General features: G+C 35.0%; 1 protein-coding gene across 2 annotated transcripts in view; it reads left to right on the top strand.

Annotated features, from left to right (window-relative positions):
- The window catches only part of LOC124632928, a 141,566-nt gene that overhangs the window by 12,459 nt on the left and 103,644 nt on the right, over nt 1–25,463 (top strand). Inside the window, exon 1 of one of the 2 annotated variants that reach the window (XM_047167944.1) lies at nt 3,121–3,259. The exons of the other annotated variant lie outside the window; for it this stretch is intronic. The gene's annotated coding sequence lies outside the window, so the exon portion shown is untranslated. Of the gene's footprint in view, nt 1–3,120; nt 3,260–25,463 lie in introns of those variants that run through there. 2 annotated transcript variants of the gene reach the window in all.

Here is a 25,463-nt window from a genome sequence, read left to right as displayed (position 1 = left end):
TTATATTCTAAAAATACCACGTTATGCACTATCTAATTACATCAACATTTGGACCTCTCAGTGCTTACTGTTGATAAGGAGTCAGAAGTCAAGAAAGCTGGTCATTCAGAACATTACCAAGAGATCCTGCTAAAAGATTTCCTTGTAGAAAGGTAGCAAGATAGCCCAAAAAGCTAAGCAGATGATGACATAGATTGCAGTTAAAATAACCTAGGTAACAGCAAAAACTTATCATAACAACAAATCAGCAAAAAAACTCCCAGAATTCAACCAATTCCGGTAGTAAGATTAGGATTAGTGAATCTAAACGTACCACATTCTTCACAAACAACTTAGAAATGAGTATGAAATGAAAAAAATGCTACCAAAGAACTAGTTCTATAACCCTACATCATTTTACGTAATCACAGCAAAGATCTTGTACGTGACAGCATTTTTATCTTATTTTAAACTGCCCCTGTTCTCGTCTCCAAAGAATATCATTATACTGTAATGCATGGTCGTTATTTCTATGAATTTGCAAAAATAGTGTCAAGCCGTTTGTCATTCTATGTAACGGGTCTTGCGTGTTTGCTGTGGTGTTTGCTAGGCCTAGTTTTAAGACCATTACTTTGGACTTACGACAGATGTTGATCTAACTTTTGTTGGCTCATATTCTTGATGCTGTCGGCTTCCCTAATAATAGCTTTGATGGTAAAGATTTCACGGTGTAATAGAACTGTCATAGATACTGATGGTATAAAGATTGATGAAAACTTGGAATGCCAGATGTTAATATATGAGAAAGGTGATGCATCCAATTTACTAACAAAAGTTACGCTTGAAGCATTAAATTTTATTAATAAAAATGCCTAACCGTCAGTTGCATAAAGCTCCATTAAAGTTGCTGCTTCTTTGAACCTATTGCTGATTCTTTCTTTGTCAACCAGATAAAAAGTGTTAGCAATAGATTTAATGAAGCTTTGTGCAACTCACGGTTAGACATTCTTGTTAGAGATACTATTAATAGACTCCAGATCGTACCTGTTTAAGCCACAGTAAAAAACATTGTCGCTATAACTTTGGTATGGGCACTCGTGAGTCGTCATACCTGATTTAGATACCTACTTAAGCAGTTGCGTCTAAAATATTTGTGACTGCCGATGTCGCTACAAATACTAGACTACCAAAGCTTCAATCACATTCAAGTATAGTTTATACCAATTTTGTTTGCCTCTCCTTCCCTTTATTATATCAAGACTTGATGTAACATCAACCGTTCAACTAAAGTCAAGGGTACCAATTGAGGTGCACTTCAAAGACTAACATCTGTCGCAAGGTCAGCGACTAGCACTACCAATGCATCATTAGTTCAGTACTTTCGTAGGCAGCATGCGAGAGACGCTTGTGTTGAAAGGGGACCTTTATAGGGAGGGTCGGCTTCCTGTATCATCAGCATTAGTCAGGGTCAGAAGTGCATTCGCGTGGAACGTTATTCCGGTTGCAAGGTTCACTGGTTCGATTACTTTATTGAAGCGAATAAAATGCCGTTCAATTTCCTAAATTAATTCTGTATCATGAAATATAATGAGGCTTTAAAATACATGTAATATTCATGAACGTTATCTTTAACTATCGTTTTAGATTCTATTGTAATCAATGGACAAACTCCAGATTTCAAGCTACTACTTACCAAGTAAACTTGTTAAAATTCCACTCCATCCAAGAATTTGTACCCAAAGACTTCTTGTTCAGCAGTCTAGTTCAAAATAAACGAGGCATTCTAAATAAAAACAAATGAAGGTAATTTTGAGCGAAAATTGTCTTAAACGTCTCCCCAAGCTATGTTTATGAGTTCATCTCCCTTCTTTAACAGTACGAGCTAAAAGAAACCTTATTGCAATAAAAATAGAGATAGTATTCAACTGTATATCTCTGGTATTTGTATTATAATTTCTGGTAGCCAGCAGTGCGTATAATCAATGAGAACAGTAGCTAGTTCAACGGTGAAGTTTGTCTGCTCATCGTCTCCTTTTACAAAAGAAAGTATTTCTTTAATACCACCTTTTGCAATTATATCGGGTGTGTCGTTCATAATCACATTAAATTAAATGCGTTAATATACTGGTTAATATATGTCGATTAACACAAAGATAAAAGAAATGATAAAATGAGAAATGTAAAAATAAAAAAATGATTTTTTCAAACAAAGTAAATGGAATAAAAATGTGCAAAAATTAGAACACCATATAAAAGTCAGTCATTACAAACAACTGAAATTCTCCCTTAAAACTGACAGCTGTCAACTGATCAAAACATACGATACTCCTATATAACTTTATCTCTGCTTTACACATGATGTTGTAATTTATAAAAACGAAAAATGACTCCTGTGGTTAAACCACTGAATGGATTAGGTTATTTTTTTTACAATTCGCCATAGAATATCATAAAGTATATGCGATATGATTTAATGTGATTGTGAACGACACACCCGATATATTATGTAGTAGATCTTTCTTCATTAAGTTTTTAGGGTTTATTGCCAAAATCCGTTTCCGGGTTGGAGTTTATCTTACTTGTTTTCATATACAACAATGCTAATAGGAAATACAGTAGAAATGTTTGGAATCAAAATTTTTAAGGCATTAGTCTTTGGGACTACAGTTTTCTATTATATAATTATTTGTTTCACTGTCTCTTTTCTTTTAATACTAGCTTCTTCATTTGTTACTATATTTTATAGCCCTATACATATAGTTTAGTTTTGTGATTCTTTAATATTTGTTTTGCATCATTCCATGCAACTGAATCACTGTGTTTTGTTAGACGTCAGCCAATTTTCTTATTGTTAGTGTGACGACATTATTATCTTCTAAAACATCATACTTATGATCTGCGTCATGTTTAGCAACATTATTACAGCAACAATCTTCTTACTCATACAACTAAGCATTCTTGACCATATTGTTACCATTTCACCAAGATTTTTTGTTTATTATCATTCATGTGTTACACTATTATACTGCACTATTATATTTCCTGACATAACCAACATAATGCTAGCGTACACCGACGACACAGAAGCGACATAACCCGAATAGCTACGTAAACTTGACATCGAATGATCGAACCAGTCGCAAAGTCGCAACGAGCGTAGGCGCACGTTTGTCGCAGTTCCGAAGTCGGTAAAAGATGTGTGCGTGTTTGTGCAGTGAATAAAGTGTTATTAGTGATATTGGGATATTTGTCTTGCCTGCTTTTGGTGATTTTTTATAAGGTGAGTTCTTTAACAAATTTTTAGTTTCTGGTATTATTTATTTGAGTTTAACTTCAGGGGAGTTTAAATGTTTAGCCGGTCGTTCGTTGCTACAGTGACATCTTGGGTTAAAATAAGCGTGGTCACAGCTTTTAAACGGTTTATTTCTAAAGCGTATTGAAGAAAAGGAATTACTTCAAGAGGTCCCTAAAATCAGATCGATGTATCAACTCTTTTATTATTTTCTTTCGTACCTACTTCTTTTACTTTTTCTCAGGTCTTGTTCATATGTTCCCATGTCACCGTTTGCCTTTTGTTTTAGTTCAGTTAATATTGAAGCGTGTGCGTGCATACAGTCTTTGTAACTGAAGAATATTTGCTGTAATAATAAAACATTAAATTAAATTTTTTTTTTATGCTCTACTTGCGTTGCGAGAGAAAATAGTGAGTGATGACTGAATATCTTGAATTGAATATTGATGAATTTTTTGTTGGTATTTTCAAGCTCCGTAAAGTTAGGAGGAATTTTGTTATTTAAGTTTCAGAAATGAAGATACTAAATCTATTGTTTTTGTAGGAGGAAATTCATTAATTATTATTTGAATTTGAAGTTCCTAAATCTACAATTTATGTATGAATATTAGTTTTGTCGAAATGAATTGAGGAAGTTGACTCATAAACAAGAACAGTGAAAAATCTCACGATAGAAATCGACATGTATTAATTAATCCTAATTTGAATAAGACACACTTTTAAATTTTATACTATGACTCAAAGATAAGTAAATGTTAAATAATGCTTGCCGTCAAAACTAATGATTGCAAGTTTTTTAAAGTCAAAACTTAAATTCTTGATCTTATGATTAATTAGAGATATTGTACTATTTTCTGCGGAACTTTCATAATGCCAAAAGCATTCCAATACAATTTTTTTCCAGTAGGTATGCATATTTATGTGAAATAGGTATGTGTTTGATTATAGCGGGGAAATCCTTCTAGGTATTCACATTTTTTTTGTGAGTGAATTTCTAACTTCTTAGCTATTATTTATTTGAAGTCCGTTTATGTAGTTACCTAATTGCATTATAAGAACGGTATAAGTACTCAATAGTAGGTAGGTATGTATTTTTTGATTTTTCGAAAGAAAGGAACATTTTTGTTTGCCGCTTCTGAAGATAAACTCTTCTTGTTTGAAAAATAGTCGTTCTTCAAAACCTAACAAGATCAGTTATAAAAAAAAAAATAGGGCCAACGAATGGTCTTGAAGTTGAATCAGGTCACGCCTTATAAGATTATAGAAGATTACTGAGTGATCTGGATAAATCGTCTAATAGAAGGTACTGTCAGTAATAAAAGTCTACAACACAAAAACTTGCACTTTATAATGTCCCGTATGAACCTAGCTGTCAAAGGTAGGATAAAATTAGCTTTAAAGTTGAGTTCGAGACTTTAGTGCTCAGGAATTTTGTTTATTTTTTCAAAGTTTTAATGGACTTCCAAATCAAAGTCATTTATTTAAAGTTAGCTCTAAAGAGATCTGATGTCCATTTTCACCAACAAATACCTAAATTTAGGGATCCCCTAAGAGCATTTAGGGAACGCTTAATACGAATTTTGTTTTCACCAAACTTTAAGTGTCTCTTATAACCTTTAAGTATAGGGGGAATCCTTATTCTAAGTGACACTTAATTAGGGAAGCGTTAAGAGATTGTTGGTGAAAACGGGCATAAGAAGATTACCACACCCCAAAAAACGCCCCCCTTTCTGTTTCCTCTTGCTGACTATACAACCATATTAATTTGAATAAAAACTAAGTTTAACCAAAGCCGCCAACGCCAGTCATAACTAGCAATAAATAAAATGCAACCGAACATGTACTTACTAACCCAAATATATGATCGACCATGCTACGGTCAACAACCTTTTGATAACGGGAACTTTAGCCCAACAGTGGGAACAAATTACTACATACTTAATAAGATGTTATGTTTACGATATGTTAATGAAGTGTTTTAATTACCTAATATTTTTGTTTATAAATTAGCTTACGTCATTTGGTTATGCATTTCCTAAATGTGAGGCCTTTGCAGGAAAATAAGTAAGTATTCAAATATCTAGATCATTCGCGTATCTATATGTCACAAAATTTGCCATTTTACGTTTATAGAGTAGGTACAGAGGAACTATAGCTTGAGACCCTAAATAGAATTGGGATAAAGGCATTAGGATGACGATGATGAATGTATTTACAGAAGATATTTCCTCCAACAATAATTTTGTATTAAATTGATGTATTCAAGTAACTAAAACAAAAGCTAAACTCCCTCTAATAATGTAGCCATCTCTAAATTCTCATTCTCATATCTGCTACATTTACTCTTTTTCATCATTAAGACCTTCATGTTCAAAACAATAAAAAAATAGCAAAATGGCTAAAATAATATCTGAATCGACATTTTATTACTGATTGCCAAGCTTTTGGCACGCGATGCTTATTTTAAATCGTTATATTACGTAGAAAAAAAAACTAGAACCAATTGTTTCCTTCTAAGTTTACGGTATTTCCTAAAATACGTATGTAACAAATTCTTCGAATGCTCTAGTTAAGGGGAATTTCGACGAAAATACTATGGGTTGTTTGGTGTCATTTGAACATCTTTGGCAGTCCTTACGGGTAGTCAGAAGCCAGAGCCTTGCAACCAGTCTCAAATAAGGGTATTGGGTTGCCCGGGTAATGTTAGACTGAAAGCACCCTTCCGTAGTTGGGAAAAGTCTAGACAAATGATGAGTTTTGCAATTTCATGTGTTGTTTTTCTTCTCAGTTCACTAAACAGTAAAATCAGCAATATTTCTAGCGTGCTATGCTAATAATATATTCAAGTTTTTACTTGAAACCCAACTTACATTGTAACTCGCATGCTATAAATATTATGTACCCTGCGTCTAAAGATGCATGCTATATTTTCACATATTAATTTATAGATGTCGGAACGGAAGAAGTGTCGGTTCTAATTTATCACCGAACGTTTTATACGGAACTTAAATTTTTACGTAATTTTTGTTAGTTAAGTCATCATCTACTTGCCCTGTTCCGATTCGTTTAAGCTATTTTGCATTTACCTACTTCCATGCTTCTTAACTTTATGATAACACAACTCTCAAAAATGTGTCTTATGCTGCACGCTTTTAAGTGCAAATTAAACTGACATAGTTAAATTTTTGAAGTACTAGTTCGAAACTTGGCAAGTGTATGTAGAATCATTGTGTAACTTGACTGAACTTAGCAAGCGAGATGATATTGTCTTTCTGTATCAAAAAGCAATATTATCTCCTATTTTAGGGTTCCGTACCCAAAGGGTAAAACGGGACTCTAATGTTTTCGCTCCTCTGTGCGTCCGTCCGTCCGCCCGTCCGTCCGTCTGTCACCACTCACCAGTCTGTATATCATGAACCGTGATAGTTAGAGAGCTGAAATTTTCACACACACACAACAAATGAAAACAACTGAAAATTAGAATAAAATAAATATATTGGGGGGGCTCCCATACAACAAACGTGATTTTTTTGCTCATCTTTGCTCTGGTACGGAACCCTTCGTGCGCGAGTCCGACTCGCACTTGGCCGATTCTTTTTCTTAATTTAAATACTTGGGCTGATTTAATATTTTTAATAGTTCATTATCATTATGCTCGTTCCTATAAACCAGGACATAATTCCTTTTGGTTATGGACAGTACCTTTTTGGCATATTACATGAGGCTTCTGTCAGAAATCTACCATCCTAACCGTTCTTTAGTTGTTTGTAGGTCTTACAAATACGCTAATGAGGTTATGCTGCATACCTATTCAAATTCTTCTTCTTAGTGCTCTTCATTACTTAAAGTCGTTGTTTTCTTGAATTGCCCTAACCGAAACGTTGACAATGTTTTTTCAAACCACTTTATCTTCATATTCAACTAGAGCCCTATAAAAACAGAAAACTTTTTTAATTTTATTCAACCTACTCAGATGCAATTTATAAGCCTGTCAGGCATTTTGCAGCCGGCTCCGTTGGCAATGTACAATTAACTGTTTTATTTTACATTTTATTCAGAGTAAAAGCATTACTATGTTATTTATTTTTATCTGCGTCTAAAGGAATAAACTGGCTTGCAGAAATATATATATGTTGATAATAATTACTATGGACAAGCTCGGGGCTCCGTCATATATTAAATATTCAACTATTTCATAAGTGGGCAAGTTTAAACAGAACTTAGTTTTTGAAAGGCTTTCGCAGGATGCCGCCATAATAACTGAAAAAGAGCAAAAGCAACGTGTTGAAATAAAATTCTACCTTCAATATTAAATTATTTAATAGGAAAACCAAATACTACTGTGATTGAATGCACGTGTTCTAACTGCAGTTCTTTGTTCGTTTGGTAGAACTGCGGATGATGAAATCAATGAAATTTCTCTAAAGTACTGTAAGTTACTGATTTCATTCATAAAAAAAATAATAGGGCTTACTTTTCTCTAGACAGTAGCCATAGGTAACTTACCCAGCCTTGAAGTATTAAGCAACACGTTAGAAATTTAAATGGTGTATCGTTTCACGCTTTTCCTTTTGTTTAATTGGTAGGGCGGTGTAATTGAGCATTGATACCTTGTGTCTATGTTTAGAAATTGCACGGTGAGTTACAATTTTTATGGCGGTTTCAAAAATATTGGAACTCATTGTGCAAAGTATGATACAATTTTGGTATTAATGGAAACTGTAAACTTTTCATTATTTATAGTTTTTTTGTGGCCTTTTTGAAAAATCTTCCTTATTTACTTGACTAAAGTCAAGTTATATGTAAGTGTCAACCTTAGTCAGACACAAGTATCTATGTTTTATGCACATTGTAGTTAAAATAAACATGTTATCGATAATGAATACGTAATACGATTGATAATGGATCCATTGATTGATTATAGCTGCCGAATAATACAGTTTTTTGTCTTCAAATGTAAACAAGCTTCAGCTAACCGTATATCTGAAGTTGTTTCTTACCCGATTGTGTCATCATCCTCCGAGCCTTTTCCCAACTATGTTGGGGTCCAGTCTAACCGGATTCAGCGGAATTTCAGTGCTTTCCAAGAAGCGACTGCCTATCTGACCTCCTCAACCCAGTTACCCGGGCACCCCGATACCCCTTGGACTAGTGTCAGACTTACTGGCTTCTGACTACCCGTAACGACAACGATTGTGTCAGAAAGGTTGTTAATCATTTCGTTTTCCTACCAGATTACCGATCTAGATACTAAAAGATTTAACACGGCCAAAGTCCATCTCTAACCATGAATAAATACATAACTAATTAGTAATTACAAACAGACCTTATGTAATACAGTTTCCATAATTTCCTGTCTCTTGTAATAAAATTTATGTAAAAATTCTAACGATTTCCGCACTTATAACTCAAGTTGTAAAGTTTATTTTCAAATGCTTATAAAGTTCAGGTTTCAAGTTGTGTCCAATTATTTGAAAGAGTTTTAATCCTGTATGAATTTGAATCTTGAAGATAAACTACAGATAAACTTGAGATAGGGTAACGAGACGGTCTGATTTGGACAAATATATAAAACTTTGTTTTATATTATTAGATTCCTTGACCAATTCTAGGAACTTTTAAGTAATTGGAAACCTTAAGAGTGCTCTAGCAAGCTGCAGACTAAACTTACTATTATTCATCCTCATATTGATTTATGAGCCCAATCAAACTATCGGCCGACTAAAAGCTTGTAGTGTGAGTACTTTTAGCGTTCATAATATGTATGATGTCATAGAATCCAAGCATTATTATTAGAACCAATAAGTGAACCTATCTTACCTTACCTTCAACGACCTAAAATATTTTCGCACTTATGCAATGACGTAACAATATTATCATGCAATAATCTACTACTAAATGGGGTTACTTTTTGTATGCAAAGAAAGTCGCAAGTCAAAGCTAGCATTGATATTGACTGCACATCGGATTAAGCATAACTATAATATTACCTTTGGTGGTGCTGCAAGCATTTTAATGCCTGTAATGGCTGGATATGAAACGTGTCACAATTCTGGATGGATTATAACTGTACTGAATTTTGCCTGCGACTTCGACGAATAATACTTCGATAGTCTTCAGAATTTTTATGGTCACACTGCAAGGTATGCCCTTCCCTCCTACAGAGAAGGGATAGGGGTACTAGTTTTCTAAGGAAATAGGAAAAATAAACTATTTGTAAGCTTGTCCTGTTTGTCTGTATTTCATGCTTTCACGCCAAAACTTCTGAACTGCTTTACATAAAATTTGAAACAAAACCAGAGAGTCTAGGCTAGAATCTGACAAAGGACATAAAGTTACTATTCATCTAGGTGTAGGAAGTCGTTCCCTAGAGAAACGGGTGGATCCACGGTGATCAGTTATTACAGATAGATAGAAAATGCTATTAATAATTATAACCTTAAACGATTACAAATCCACCATAAAGTCTGTTGACATAACTTCAATTAACAGCGAATTGCACAGCATTTCGTCAGTTGAACTGCCGTTAAATACGATTGTAATGTTCCGGTTACATCATTACTGACGATTGATTGCTTGTACTTAAATAAATAAATAATCGACTTTTTATGATATTGTCCTTGACAGCTTTCAGAGTTTGTTAGCAAATATCCTGGGCCATATACACTGAGACCAAATGAATAAGCAAATTAAGTTGATATTTGTAAATTATTTCATTGTTGGAAAGCTACACTCTTCCCGAGTAAAATAAGCTATATCTCATCGCGGTACGAGCAGTAGTTCTCATGGGACGCGGATCAAACAGCGGGAAAATGGCTAGTTTTGAAAAAAACGGTTGTCTGTAAAGTCGGAATACTGACGATAGTCGAACGTGACAACTTTATAAGAAATTGATCGTCAGATGTCGAACGTTGCCGAACGCGGAGGCCGATCGTGCCTCTTTGTTGCTCGTTGCGTGCTCTCGCTTGCACTTCAAGCCTTAAACGGAACGCCTCAGAGCGAGGTAACTCCGCATGAGTCATGTTTTTTCGTGCGTGCAGCCGGCTCCATCGATTTATAAGACGTTGTCACGTCAAAAAAATACTTCGATTGGTTCAGTTTTGTTTTCTACACTTTTGCGAAACACATGGCCTCGTTATCCTCTCCACGGTAAGACCAAAACTCAGAATATTTTGCTTCATATCTAGTCAGCACAAAATCAAGAAAAAAAAACCGGCCAAGTGCGACTCGAACTAGCGCACGAAGGGTTCCGTACCATTATTTATAAAATGGACAAAAAAAATCACGTTTGTTGTATGGGAGCCCCCCAAAATATTTATTTAATTCTAGTTTTCAGTATTTGTCGTTATAGCGGCAACAATAAATAGATCATCTGTGAAAATTCCAGCTCTCTATATCTCGGTTCATGAGATATAGCCTGGTGACAGACGGACGGACGGACAGAAGAGTGAAAACAATAGGGTCCCGTTTTACCCTTTGCGTACGGAACCCTAAAAATTTTTAAAAAGTAACCCTTCAAACCCAGTGTAAACTTAACATAACTATACTTACCATAACCACCCAAATAAACTATTCTAATCAACGCATTATTTATCGATAGTAAAACTATACCGTTAACGACTCCTTGCAGCAAAAACTTATGCTAAGACTACCCAGCACACTGCAAACATTTAGTCGGCGAATCAAGCCCAAGTTTGTTTGGGCTCATAAATCAGTTAGAAAATGAATGACAGTGCGCATATTATAAAGATCAGGTATTTAGCCGGTATCAGACCGACTGAACACTTTAATTGTGACACTGATTATTTTTATCATTTTGACGTGACAACGTCTTATAAATCGATGAAGCCGGCTGCACGCACGAAAAAACATGACTCATGCGGCGTTACCACGCTCTGAGGCGTTCCGTTTAAGGCTTGAAGTGCAAGCGAGAGCACGCAACAAGCGACAAAGAGGCACGATCGGCCTCCGCTTTCGGCAGCGTTCGACATCTGACGATCAATTTCTTATGACGTTGTCACGTTCGACTATCGTCAGTAAACCGACTTTACAGACAACCGTTTTTTTTTTGCTTACTATCGGCGCAACTGTCGGCCGACTATTTAGTCTTCAGTGTGCGATTACTCTAAGCCCTGATCCGTAGTTAAGTATGGCATGATTGATTAGTTCACTTGTAGTAACATGTGCTGTCCAGAGTGAAAGTAACATCTCCCGGCAAGTAACAGTTATTTACAAGTAACTTATGGGCAAATAACCGTTACAGTTACGTTATAAAATCGGTTCTTTTTAATGCGTTTTTGCTGTAAATAGGTGTTTATTTGTTGTGTTGTTTTGACTCCGTTATGATTTGTTCTTATATGGAGTTTGCTGCTGTTTTTATTGGTATTGTTATGGTTTACGATATTATTTTAACAAGTCCTCTTTTTTATAAGATTGTCACTTGAACAAAAGAGAGGCCTTAACAGCATATTTTGCTTATTACACAATGTTATTATACTATTTGACTTATTTATAATTTTTGAACTTTTAAAACTAAAATCAGACATACAAATTCATAATTTGATAAAGACCGATGGCCTTACTACAAAAACTTTAACCACTGTTTTACACTTGTCTAAAAAAATGTGGCTCCAAAATGAACCATAATATGTCAACGTCATAATTTGACATTTTTTTAGACAAGTCTTAAACTGACGTTAAAAAGTTTTTGTGGTAAGACGGCGATTGTTTTGTGCCATTTAATCATAATCTATGCACCTAAAGACAAATTACTCTAGTAAGATAGCAAATAACTTTCTCAACCCAAAAATCCTATAGTGCACAGTATTTCATCCAAATTCGCGCTACAAATTCTAAGTACTTCACATTGCTAATTTTAATTTTGATAATTAAAACCTGAATCATTGTAGTTGTGTAAAGTGGGCTGTGAGAATCGTGATATGCAGAAAAACAATAACCGATTGTGGAGAACTTAAGTCTCTCCTCGTTAGTTTCACTGGTGGCAGAGTTCAAACTAGTTTAGAGTATTTTTTTCTAACTAATAGTAGTAATAGTTTAATTACTTGAGTAATTAGTTGTTCGTATATACTTTCTAAGTATATCTTGGACACCAACGGCTGATAAAAAGGTAAAGGAAAACATCTTGAGGAAACCTGGACTATATAGTCTGAAATCACCAACCCGCATTCAGCAAGCGTGGTGCCGAATGCTCAATCCTTCTACGTGTGAGAGGAGGCCTGTGCCTAGCAGTGGGACGATAAAAAGGCTGTTACAGTAATTGTTCGTATATGGGTAAAAAGTACCTACTCAGCTGCGGGAATAAAAGAGTTACAAGAAAGGGCTCCAAAATGCGTGTGGACTTAAGTCCAGTGGGCGTATTTTATTTTAGTAGGCTTACTGTCAGTTGCACAAAGCCCTATTAAAGTTAAAGCTTCTTTAAATCTATTGCTGACTCTTTCTTTGTCGACAAGGTAAAAAGTGTCAGCAATAGATTTAATGAAGCTTTAACTTGAATGGCGCTTTGTGCAACTGACGGTTAGTAAGCATATTCTCTTTTTTTCCAAGCCTCTAGCCCTTGTAAGGCCTTTTGATGAAAATACATAACGTAACTATTATAACTAATAGGTACGTAGGTATTTAGAAATTTCTATAAATAACGGATATCCCATAACTTTTTTAATTAACCTTTGTCAGTGCAGTGGTCATAATATTCCATCTTTCCCAGAATCACCATAGAATTGAAAAATTATAATTTTCCATTAAGATTATTGTGATATTAATAATTATCTGAACTTGGATCGCGTGTGAAAGTTGTTGATTTAAAAACTGCGCATATAATGTTGTGTAAATAGTTAATAACGTTATTTGTTTTAAAACGGTTATAGCTATCGTAAAAATAACGGTTATTTTTTGTTAACTTAGGTATATTTCCAGCAGTTATAGTTAAGTAAATCGAAAAAGATGAAACTTATTGGATTTCGTAAAAATGCTAATATCAGAATTCAGAAACGCCTCTTTTATGGGAAGTTGGTTAAAAAATCATTTATCAGAGGAAGTGTTTTTTGGCTCATTATGAATATTATTATATTTTAAACAAATTATAGGAACTAATAAAATGCATGACACACTTTTTTATATGCAGAATGAATTTCACATAATATATGTACCTACTAACATACTGATTTAGTAATTTGTATACTAACATCTTTTGGATAATTTTAATATCTGTTATAAATAATAAAGTTTTTATTAAAAATTGGTTAGATGTCAAAAATTATTGATTTAATAAAGTGATAATTTTCAACAATACAAGCTGTTGATTTGCATCCGTGCCATATTCAAGGAGGTAATTATGCTAATGATTCTCGACCCAAATCAATAAAAAAATTGGTACGTAATTTTTTTTCTTTAATTTTTTTTCGGAATTCCGTAAATGTCATCTAGCCTTATTTAAACTTGGCGCGTGTGTTAATGGCCTTAAAACCGTGCTGCGCCCTCACACAAACGCAAACACAAAGCATACGCAACGATCACTCATAAATTTCATTCATAAAATTGGATTACTTCGGAAATACCACGACTTTACAATGACAAAAAAAGCAGTGCATATTAGTTATTTCCCATCTACTGTAATTCCAATCGATTATTTACGTATTGTATGTCCTCCTCCTGAACTATGGCACAAATGCAAATCAACACCTTGTATACATAAATATGAAAAATGCATAGGTATTCCTTAAAGGTGAAATTTTAAAAATCTTCAAAAAAATAGTAAAAAGATTACATAAATATACTTGAGAGCTAAGTAACTGCTTCTTAACAGAGAACCTTAACGAATAAATCAGTTACTTACCTACTGTTAAAAAGCTTTTTGTAAAGTTCCGCTCCGGTTATTGACCCCAAGGTAGTGTTAACCACGTGTACGTAATACCAGTTTGGTATATTAGTTCGTTCATATGCCAGAATCAGCAAAATCTAATTAAGTAAATGAGTAGCTTGGTGACATTCCAATTAATTTATAGTCTGAGGTATCGACTTCGAATTCGCAGCAGAAAGCAGTATTTTTTATGGGAAATCACCAAATGACACCTCCCGCTGTGGGTTAGCACCGTGAAGGAGTGTCAGACTCTTACTGACTTAAACCCATCATGTTCCTTCTTAGCTCTTTATGTACCAGGGCCGCGGTAACTCTTTCGAGCTCCTTCCCGCAGCCCATATCTACTAAAATGGCCTTAGAATAAACTAATGAGAATAAAAAAATAGTTTCTTTGGGAAACTTGTTTATAATCATGGACAGAATCATTTATAGGGTCACTAATTACCAGTCACCCTATAAATGATTTATTAAAATTGATTTTTATCTCAACTTTTACATAAACTCAATTACCCGTTAATCTTATTCAAGCTCGCTTGCACCTTCTAGATAAATAATTAACTAGCAGATAACTGGCTGACGTCGATGCCACTAGCATCCGTTCTATCCCTACTAATATTATAAATGCGAAAATAACTCTGTCTGTCTTTTACGCTTTCACGTCTAAACCACTGAACTGATTTCAACAAAATTTGGTACAGAGATAGAGCAATAACGATCCTATGTTATTATACTGGAATTTTGAAGAGTTCTCTTGGAAACGCGATATAACCGAACTCGACACGGGCGAAGCTGCGAGTGGAAGCTAGTTAAAAATAAGCGTTCATGTAACTATGCTTAACGTCACAGGAAGACGTAGGAATGTAGTTTGTCGCGGTTTCAGGAAAAAACGTTAAACTGCCGTTACGGGTGCGGTGACACCTGCCTAAGTGGATGATGTAGGTTACGTATTTAATTTAAGACGTGAATAATTAGTTTAATATCCAATTAAGTTTAGGTATTTGGTCACAAAAGGAACCTTAATCTTAACCTACACATGTTTTTCTTAACAATTTAATCAAATTACTAGTGCTTAAGGACACGATTATTTATTGATTACATTATTGCCATAAATATTTTTATATTGAGTCTTCTTTGGTAAAATTGCTGTTTTGACAAGCTTGCCGGTCCCGGTCGATCCTAAATTGAACCTGTAATCTAGTAATTTAGTAGTAAGAATATAGCGACTTTTGACCAAAACACTCTTCATTTAAATATCAATCAATAATAACAAATGACATATGTATATTTCTAGCTATAACTGCATACGCATATTGCCATCAAATACCATTTCTCTGAATGATTTCAAACAGTCCTATGCGTGTCACGTGCCTCAGTCATTTGTTAGCACGAAGCCTGTTCGTGAAATATAAATATTTATATTAGGAATTCTATATTAGCTGTTATTCGTGTTTATAGGTATTAAATGTAGAGAAGAAAGTTTTAAGTTATAATGAGCTTGAAAAACATGATCAGGAATGAATTATTTAGCCAATGGTTAAAAAACTAATTTTACAGGCAGATATTTGATAGTGTTTGATATCAAATGTAAGTGAACTCATTTCTTTCCTGAAAAATACTCGTTTAACAATGATAATCATTTTATTGACTTAGGTGATCTTCACACTGCCCCGCATCACGCTGCATCTTGCGTGTCGACGCACCTACGCGCGTTCCTGCGGGAGTGCAGATCTGCATCATCGTGCGGGTTTTTCACGCACTCACGCGCGTAGGTGCGTTTAGTAGATTCACGCACGGCGGCTCTCATAGAGATCCATTTTCAAATATACACGTCACGCCCATACAAAATCACGCGCGTCACTGCGGGATTCGGTGTGCCATACCTTGCGTCTCGCCCCGCACCTACACGCGGGGGTGCATGTTTCTCCGCGTGTATGCGCGTGATCCGCATGAACGCGCGTGGATGCATTTTCAGTGTGTTGGACTATGCGTGTTTTCCATACAAACGGAGACATTTTCAAGCAACGGAAAAAAACGCATCCACGCGCTACGCTGCATCATGCGGGGCAGTGTGATAATCGCCTTAATGTATTAAATGAAAGAAATAAATAATTTAATTACCCTAGCCATTAGTAGAGCAAACAAGCATGCTTTTCTCTATTAAATTATTCACAGAAGCATTTATCAATTTTCCAATTACACACAACTATCCACAGCAGCAATTACCGATTAATCTTTCAATTATACACAATTTGAAATAATTCCATTTGAATCACTTAAAATTAATAAAAAATCTTCTATCGCTATACTACTGATTGGAAAAAAAATTGAAAAATGGGAGTGGATAACATTTAGCTATTGCCCTTGGTTACATTTCTAGAGAACTTCGAGTGCCAGAAATGATATCACACCTGGCTTTCTGTGAGAAACAGACAGCTTTTTTTATAAAATCCAAACAGCAACTTTCACTATATTAGCAAAATTCGCATAAGAATTAATTAATTTTAGACACACATACTTAGAAGTGACGTTAGTATATTTGTTTATATTCGCATTAGTCAGTTAGTGGGCTGTTAAACTGAGTTTGAGTGGTCGTTGAATGTCCCATTAGACAGTTCACGGTGTCATGAGATTTTTAGGCAAATATAAAAGAAATGCTGCGTAGTTTTATATGCGAAAAAAACTTACTTTCTTTTGGTGTATAAAGATTAGTTTGAGAGAAGGAAAAAGTTATTTATATTTACGATAGAGGTTCTGGAAATAAGGTAACTTTCAGCATGGTTATTTTAATATTTTTGATATGTTTCTTGGGTAAAATATGATATGCGATTTGCATTTTATTACCATGTTTCTAGTTGTTTACCTCCAATATTTTACAGATGCAAATCTAATTCTTGAAGCTAATTCATACGTTATTTATATTTTTTTTCCACTCCAGCACTCTTGGTTACTTTAAAAATTATAGTATAGTTTATATCTGTCAGACAAGTTCCTAATATGCTATCAGAGACTTTATCAGTAACTTTTGCCACGATTCATAAATATTTTAATCTAAATTCTAAAATTAAAAACCCATTATTTTCCATTCAACACATACCCACAATCTGCAAGTCACTCAAATAAAATGTAGGCTAGTCCAGCGAGCCACGGTAGCCAATGGGTACCGTTTTAACAACTGAGGCGCGGGCGCCGCTCGGAGAGGTAAATAAACCCTTCTGTTGGTACGTCGACGGGTATTAGCGAGCCAAGTGTTATGGGCGCTATTTGTGGAGTGAGGAAAAAGTATAGGAAACTTTTTTAAAGGTATTTTTATCTTCTTTCTCTGTTCTTTCGAAATAGGTTAGAAGTGTAGGTGAGTGGAGTTGACGATAAGTGTCGCTTACTTACTAGATAAAGTTTTTTTTTTTTTACAAAAGATAATGTCGCACCACAAATGTCGCAAAAACTAGCCATATTATTCAAATTGATAAACGCTCACTTATCTATCTAGGAGTCGGTTGACCTGAGCATTCACAAAATTCTGTCATCATGTCTTCATTCGCAACGGTCGCTAAAATACTAAAAACCTCAAAAAAAGTACTTACCAAGTACTTATTCACATAACATCGTTACATGATCTATCAAGAAAGTGGAATCCACCCACTTATTTCCTTACACTTAAATAGCAAAGTCTACTAACCATTTGCCATCGCACGGACACACAGACATACCCGTTTGACATAAATAGAAGACAAAAATGTACTAAGTGGCTTCAATGTTTTTCCCCGTACAACTTAGTGTTTCCTTTTAAAAGTAAATCGTGGTTTAAATGGCTGAACCGTTTGTGAAACGGTGATAGACGATGGGGACTTTTTTTGTAGTGGAATGTTTTAGAAAAAGTCGTTGTCTACTAGATCTCACATAGTATTAGGTAGTGTAATTGTCTTTTTAAGAAGCCTTATTTATGTATTTGTTCGTTATCTAAGCATTTGTCAATGTTACATTGCTTGCACATAGCATAATTTCCGATCTTTTCCGCACGACAACGCCCGGGTATGACGCGGGGCAGTGTGATACTTATACATGAAACAATTGACAACTACCACGGAGTAAGGAAATATAAGTGGAGAAGCTATAATGCAGATAGGTCAGGCACCATCTTCTATATCAATTTCGTACTGTCAGCATGAATAAACGAATCAGTAACGAGTGAACTAACGAGGCGTTTGGGTCTTTAGAGACATTTTTCAAAGATTTTTGGTATTACCAAAAATGGTCGGGTCCAAAGAAGGCGTATAAGGGCGGAAATAGTAACGTTCCTCGTCCCGCGCATTTTGGTGCGCTACTTTCTTAGGCGATTTTCCGTTAAGGCATCTCCGCTATTCATTTTGTTTTCCGTGGCAACTACCGATAAAAAAGTTGCCGTCTGGAACCGCGCGACAAATATTTCTTCTTGGAATGTGTCGCCTGAAACGTTCGACAAAAATCCGCTAGGCCATAAAATATATGAATAGATGCGAAATTTCATCGTGAATTGTAGATGCGTAAAGATGTACAGTTTGACTGTAGAAACGCTGAATGGCTAGTGTGAAAGAAATTCACTTGTGAAATGACTGGCAGACAAGGAAGTATGGAAGATGTCATGCTATGCTGTCGCCCAAATAAAAACTGTGATAAAGAGCAAGAATAGGTAAATAAAAAGTCTCCCTTTATTAGTCCTTTCAGATGTCAATATCTTTACAAATTACGAATAAAGTGGCATGAGTAAAAAAATGGTTTTAAACTGTCTATAAAGAAGAAATGAAAACTATAACAATACCACCTAACAAGTTCATTGCACGTGCATAAATAAATTAATAATATGACCATTTACCTATGCATTTGCAGTTAATTAACATAATGTATGATGTAATCAAAACATGACTGTATTGAATAACAATGTAAAAAAACTAGAAAATCATGAACACGCAACTAAAGTCAATTTAATATATAATTATTACAAGCATATGACCGCAATTGCATTCACGAGGTATTGTGCACTCTCAAATAAGAAAACTAAATCTGTGCTAATAGGTAAATAAAATCTTCTTCCTGCTCTGTTCCCAAGTCATTTGGGTCTTTGCAATAAGTAGATATTTTTCTTCCGTATCTCTTGTCAGACGTCATACTAACATCCACTGCTTATTCATGTCCTGTTTCAGGCAATCAATCCACCTTTTCCTCGTTCTGCCTCTACATCTCCATTCTTCCGCATTCATACTTAACATATTCTGATAAACCAAAGTAGGTGTGTCGTGAAACTTGACCAAGAAACTTCAAACTCTTCAAGGTCATGCTTACCTACAGTAAGCATGTGAATTTCAGCACATTCTTTAACAATAAGAAAATACGCATATATGTTATTTTAATTACTTTTTCCGCATAACTGCCCATAGCGTGAATCATGCGCCTTTTTACAGTGTAGGCACAAACAATTAAAATGTATCTACCTCTTCATTCATAAAGTTTTTGTGTTAGACCTAAAGTTAATGACCGTATAGGCGTAGTTAAGTTGTATTTTTGCCTATGTTTACTTTCATTATACTCACTATAGTTCGGCCATTCAGAGAATGCGTTCCTGACACGTCGCGATTGAACTGACGACGTAACTTTGCAATGGCGTTGCAGTTACGATAAAAATATTTTTGCTGGTTGTTTACCGTTTTAACAATTGAGGAGCATTAAAACAACATTATTATATCAATAATCAATGAATGTTATTACGTCGTCAGTTCAATCGCGACGTGTCAGGAACGCATTCTCTGAATGGCCGAACTTTAGCTGATTAACGCAGGTTTTTAATATAAGAATACCAAAACATTTTTTTTGTTCTAGGCCCCTCACTGCTGAGAAACCGACTTTCTTGGTTGATAATAGTTCCTGAAGTTTACCTAATAATTATTCATAGAAAATTTGATCTAGATTAATCGTATTAACTGATGCAAAATATTTCCAATCTGTTAAAAAAACTACAACGAATCGTATGATACGTTTTTTATGTTTATATTTTTCAAGTTTATATGCGTCTTTGCAAGTGCAATTAAACTTATTTTCATTCTTTCATTTATTTACGTTAAGTATTTTGTACAACAATTTTTCATAGTTTCAACACGCCTCTATTTTAATATTACAGCATAGATCTCCCTTATGCTTAAGATTTCGCGATACAATAGTGATCTTCACTTAACGAATGTACTCTCACATGCTACCGAGTGTAAGCGATAGAAAAACGGTTCGCGGAAATAATAGCATAGAAGAAATTGTTAGAAATTATAGAAGTTGACGTTTGATTCTCACCATTGTTCAGTGATTGGCAGACGTGGCTTTGTGTGCGAGTGCAAATAATTTGGGACAGTTATTGATTGATGTTCAGTTACACTTTAGTGCAAATGATTTAAGACAGTTATCGATATTGTGTGTGTTATATTTGAGTGCCAATAATTTGGGACAGTTATCGAGATTCTGTGTGTTACACTTGAGTGCAGATAATTTGGGATAGATATTGAGATTATGTGTGTTACACTTGAGTTCAAATAATTTTGGATGCTTAAGTTTTTGTGGATGGATGAAACGTTGCTATATTATGTAATACTATTAAGTACTCTATTATTATTGACTGCGTAAATCTTCGAATTGGCTTTTAATCAAGTAATGCCGCCCATTTTTTACAACAGAATGCTTTAAAAGTACCTACCTACTACACAAAAAAAGTAGGCCTTTCCTTATTTTTACAGACTCCTTTTATCTTCCTCAATTAAACGCTCTACATTGCACCTAATCACCTAACTACAATCAAGAGAATTTGGAGCGGTAAATTATATAGATTTAGTAATTACTGCACTTTAATGAACCCATTACCTAGCGTAGATGAGGTATGACTAAAATATATCGACTTTAGAGTAACCGTACATTGCAGACTAAACAATTGGGCGACTGTTGGTTCGATGGTTAGATTTTTTTTTTTAGAAAATCGTAAATTCAATAAAAGTTTTCAGTCTGATTATGTGCGGACTTCCATTCATCATCATACTGATTTAACAGCCCAAAACTTGGAGAACAAAATAACTACAGTAAGCGTATAAGAAAGTAGCGCGCCAAAATGCAGGTGTGCGGGGGACATTGAAGACTTCACTCTTATGTGTCTTCTATTTTTTGTAATACCTAAAATCATTGGCTCAAAGAACCCGTGCGTTCACTGGCCGTTTTTTCATGCTCACCTTACCCATTTGAACTAGAAGAAGGCGCCTGACCTACCTGCATTATGGTATCTCATCATTCGCTCTGTGACCCAAACCGACTATCAGCCGACTAAAAGTTTGTAGTCTGCGCTTACTCTTAAATATATCGACTTTAAGTGGAGCAACACCAGAGGTAAACTGTCTATCGTAATCAATGTCCGGATGTCGATAACGGTAAAATGTTATCGATAAAGTTCTCCTCACTATTTATGGGAGAAGGCGACGATTGACTTGGGAATGCTGTACATATTCTTAGGAGATAACGAGTTATTTACGGTAGTCATAGTTGATCATGTGCTTGTAATATATTCTGTGATCCGTTCACACGATCCTGGAGGAAATGTTTGAGATAATGATTGAAAGTTGTTTATCTATATAGATCTGCTAAATATTGGAGTAAATTGGTGAGTTAGCATTTTAGCACAATAGTTTTTAGCAACTTACTGCTGTTGCGTTACTCGTAGTTGGTATTAAATACCTAGTACCTAGTATTCAATACCTCTATATCTAATGCACTAATATCAATTTAAAATTGATTATACTGTATTCTTTTGTAAAAAAATGACAAATAAATAAAAAACCTCGATAGGCAATTATTTTTGCATTCATGTGTACATCAGTAAACGAACGAAAAAAGTCGTGGTGGCCTAGTGGGTAAATGAGCACCACTCAAGTATGAGGGCGCGGATTCGATCCCAGGTCAGGCAAAAGTACCAATGCAACTTTTCTAAGTTTGTTTGTACTTTCTAAGTATATCTTAGACACCATTGACTGTGTTTCGGATAGCACGTTAAACTGTAGGTCCCGGCTGTCATTGAACACCCTTGGCAGTCGTTACAGGTAGACAGAAGCCAGTAAGTCTGACACCAGTCTAACCAAGGGGTATCGGGTTGCCCGGGTAACTGGGTTGAGGAGGTCAGATAGGCTTGTAAAGCACTGGTACTCAGCTGAATCCGGTTAGACTGGAAGCCGACCCCAACATGATTGGGAAAAAGGCTCGGAGGATGATGATGTGTACATCAGTATCGATCCGTGGCAAAAACATGAAATAGACCTGTCGCATGGATCCATTAAAACGATAAGTAAGTAAGATAGGGGTGCATCTATGATCATTCTATACTTTCCTACTCTATAGCAAACGAGCTCACGCAAGATTAATTTTAATAGATCATTCCCCATTAATGACCGCTAATACCACATTAAACCCATGGTGGTATAAACCATAGTTAAGGGCTATTAGTCGTTACAGTTTATTAAAGGATATTAATATTAAACTATGGTGTTAAACCCCACAAATTATAGCAATAGTACCTTATAAAGATGTTCCTTGGCGCCTTTGAGAAATGATTCAGGCTATGGATGTCCATAGATTGTATTTGCCGAATAGGCGTTCATAAATGTTCTTACTCACTTCCTTACTTACTAAGCAATGTTATAAAACTTAAAGTATGTGGTTTCATAAAGTTACTTAATCTGAAATGTACATATTTTACATAGTTACCATAGTCCTATACCAATAACCGATACCAACCATAATCCATCCAAGTCATAATCCAAATTATTTTCCGAGGTTTTATTAAGCCCAGATTGCACAGATCTTGATAGGTATAATCTGGGCTTAAAACTAAATATGTTCCTATCTAAAAGTACTCCTGTTTAGGGCAGTTCACATAGGTTATGTGCTAACTTTGCAGTATTCAAATGTAGGTATTCATTCTTACAATTATTTTCACAAAACTCTAATTACACTGCCAAACAGAACGCTATTGAAATCAATTTCAAACATGACAGTTGTAAACCGAACGCGCCCGGCATTCTTAATTTGAATATAATAGAAAATGGCCGACAAATATGGCGGTTTAAATGCCGCCAATTTATATGGTAAACCGAGCTCTTTAAAGGGTTACATCTGCCCGTATTTATGGTAATAATTGCATGTGTGCCTTAGTTGGTTCTTTGCATTTATACATTCATAATAAAATAAATAAGTCCGATAGTTCTGCGGCGAAGGAAAAAATAGAACGCACAGGTGGTCTATAAATTCTAATCATGAGAATAAATGTGGCATAAAAATTATTTAAGTTTGCAATGTGGTATAATGAAATAGACTTTTTATTTTCAAGTTTCTGCAGGGTCTAACTAAGGGCTCATCCGTGCTTCTTCTAGTATTGAAGGTCTCTTGAATGTCTCATGATGGAGTCCTGTTCCTCTAACTATCTCTTTTTAGATCTGTCATGATCCTCCGATATTTAGCTGTTAAGAAGTATTAATTTCACCCATAACTCATCTGGCATGCGACAAATGCCTTTATGGATGATTTCGTCAATATTGCAAGTGGCGGAGCAGATTATGGACTTAACACAGGATTTAATAGGTACGTTACGGCGTCTTTCAAAATCACACAATCAAAGTTTGTAGGTATTAGTGTTTACGGCTTTACAGGTTTAAAGCTCTTCAATATAAAGTTAGGCATTTCCCATAACACACGTTATGTTGCAATTATTATTACAATACATTACGAAAACTCAATCAAATTACATGTTTCTACCCACGTGACTTTCTATTGTTGCTCATCTAACAATACAGCTTCGTAACTCAATTCGCAAATACTTACACTCTTATGTCATAAGCAATAGAGTTGAAATTCCTTGATGTGTGCAGTTTGGTGAGCGCAAAAAGTATGTTGGTTTGAAAGTGTGTTGCAATTTTAATAACGGCGAATTAATCTGTAACTGTTATGGCGCTTACGCTGTTTCTGATCTGGATTAAGATCGAACGGTATCACACGATGTATCATTGTTTTTGATTGCTCTTGCAATTTGTTCTTTGTGCAATCTTTAAATTGAAGGTGTTGTGGAGGTCAAATAGACAGTATCTCCATGCAGGTTCTATCGGACATTTTTAGCTTACTTTTTAGAAAAAAAAGAAACACTCTTCCTTTGCCCTAATGACCTTTAATACACGATGTATTATGATATACTAGCAGGTAAAATCTAAAAAGGGTTTCCTTTGAATAGCGCCGTAGGATTTAAACGCAAAAAATCACAAATAATCGGGCGGTAGTACCGAAGACAGTCAAGCAGTTTGCCCGCAAGCCGATTCCCATATATTTGGAGAAAACTAAGGAAATAGTTTATGATAGTGCGTAGGCTTATCTTACACGACTAATTATTGAGTAATTTTATTTTTTATGACCTGCCCACATATGTTCATCTTCATTTCTAAAATCGAGACTAATTTATAATAGGTATCAGAACTTTCACAGAAAGGTTCACTCGAAAGAAGATTTATTATCGTCAATAAATATATCTGTTGATAAAAAACAAAACGAAGATTATGTTAATTTTTATTTCTAGTTTCTGAGAACATGTAGTGATTAGCATATCTATAATAATATATTTCCTCTATAAAGTCTTCTAAATGAACACGTAAATAGCTTTGCCTGAGGCTTAAATATAATTTTGCAGTGGCTTTTATTTTGTCTAGAAATAGTCAAAAATTATTTATATATTATTTTATTTTCCAAGGCCTTTTAAAATTGTAAACAATGTCCTTAGTATTTAAATATCTAAATGTAAACCATATGTATGTATGTTATGTGCTATTGTGTAAGCGTCTACCTCCCCCAGCGGGGCCCAGCAGGGCCAAGGCCTGCCGGGGCTGCGGGTTGTTCGAAAGAGATACCGCGGCCCTGTTACATAAAAGGCCTATGACGGAACACGACGGTTTTTAGTCAGTAAGAGTCTGACACTCCCTCACCGCTGCTAACCCACAGCGGGAGGGGTCATTTGATGATTTTTGACGTCGTTAAAAAAAAAAAAAGCGTCTACCTATTTAGTTAAATATATATCAGTAAGTACATTAGAGTTTTTCATGAGTGTTATCATGCCAAAATGCTTCGATATGACAATATCAAAATAGACAAAAAATACACAGACATGATTACCAATTCTTCAATAACTGAAAACTTTCACAAACGAAACAAACAAATATCTAGCTCTTACCTGAAATAGGTATTCTGCAAAACCACTACACATTATCTTAATCCATCAACAAGAGTAAC

The sequence above is a fragment of the Helicoverpa zea genome, chromosome 9, assembly GCF_022581195.2.
Source record: "Helicoverpa zea isolate HzStark_Cry1AcR chromosome 9, ilHelZeax1.1, whole genome shotgun sequence".
Lineage (NCBI taxonomy): Eukaryota > Metazoa > Arthropoda > Insecta > Lepidoptera > Noctuidae > Helicoverpa > Helicoverpa zea.
The sequence above is the reverse complement of the archived record's forward strand: the minus strand, read 5'-3'. Positions and strand labels throughout refer to the sequence as shown.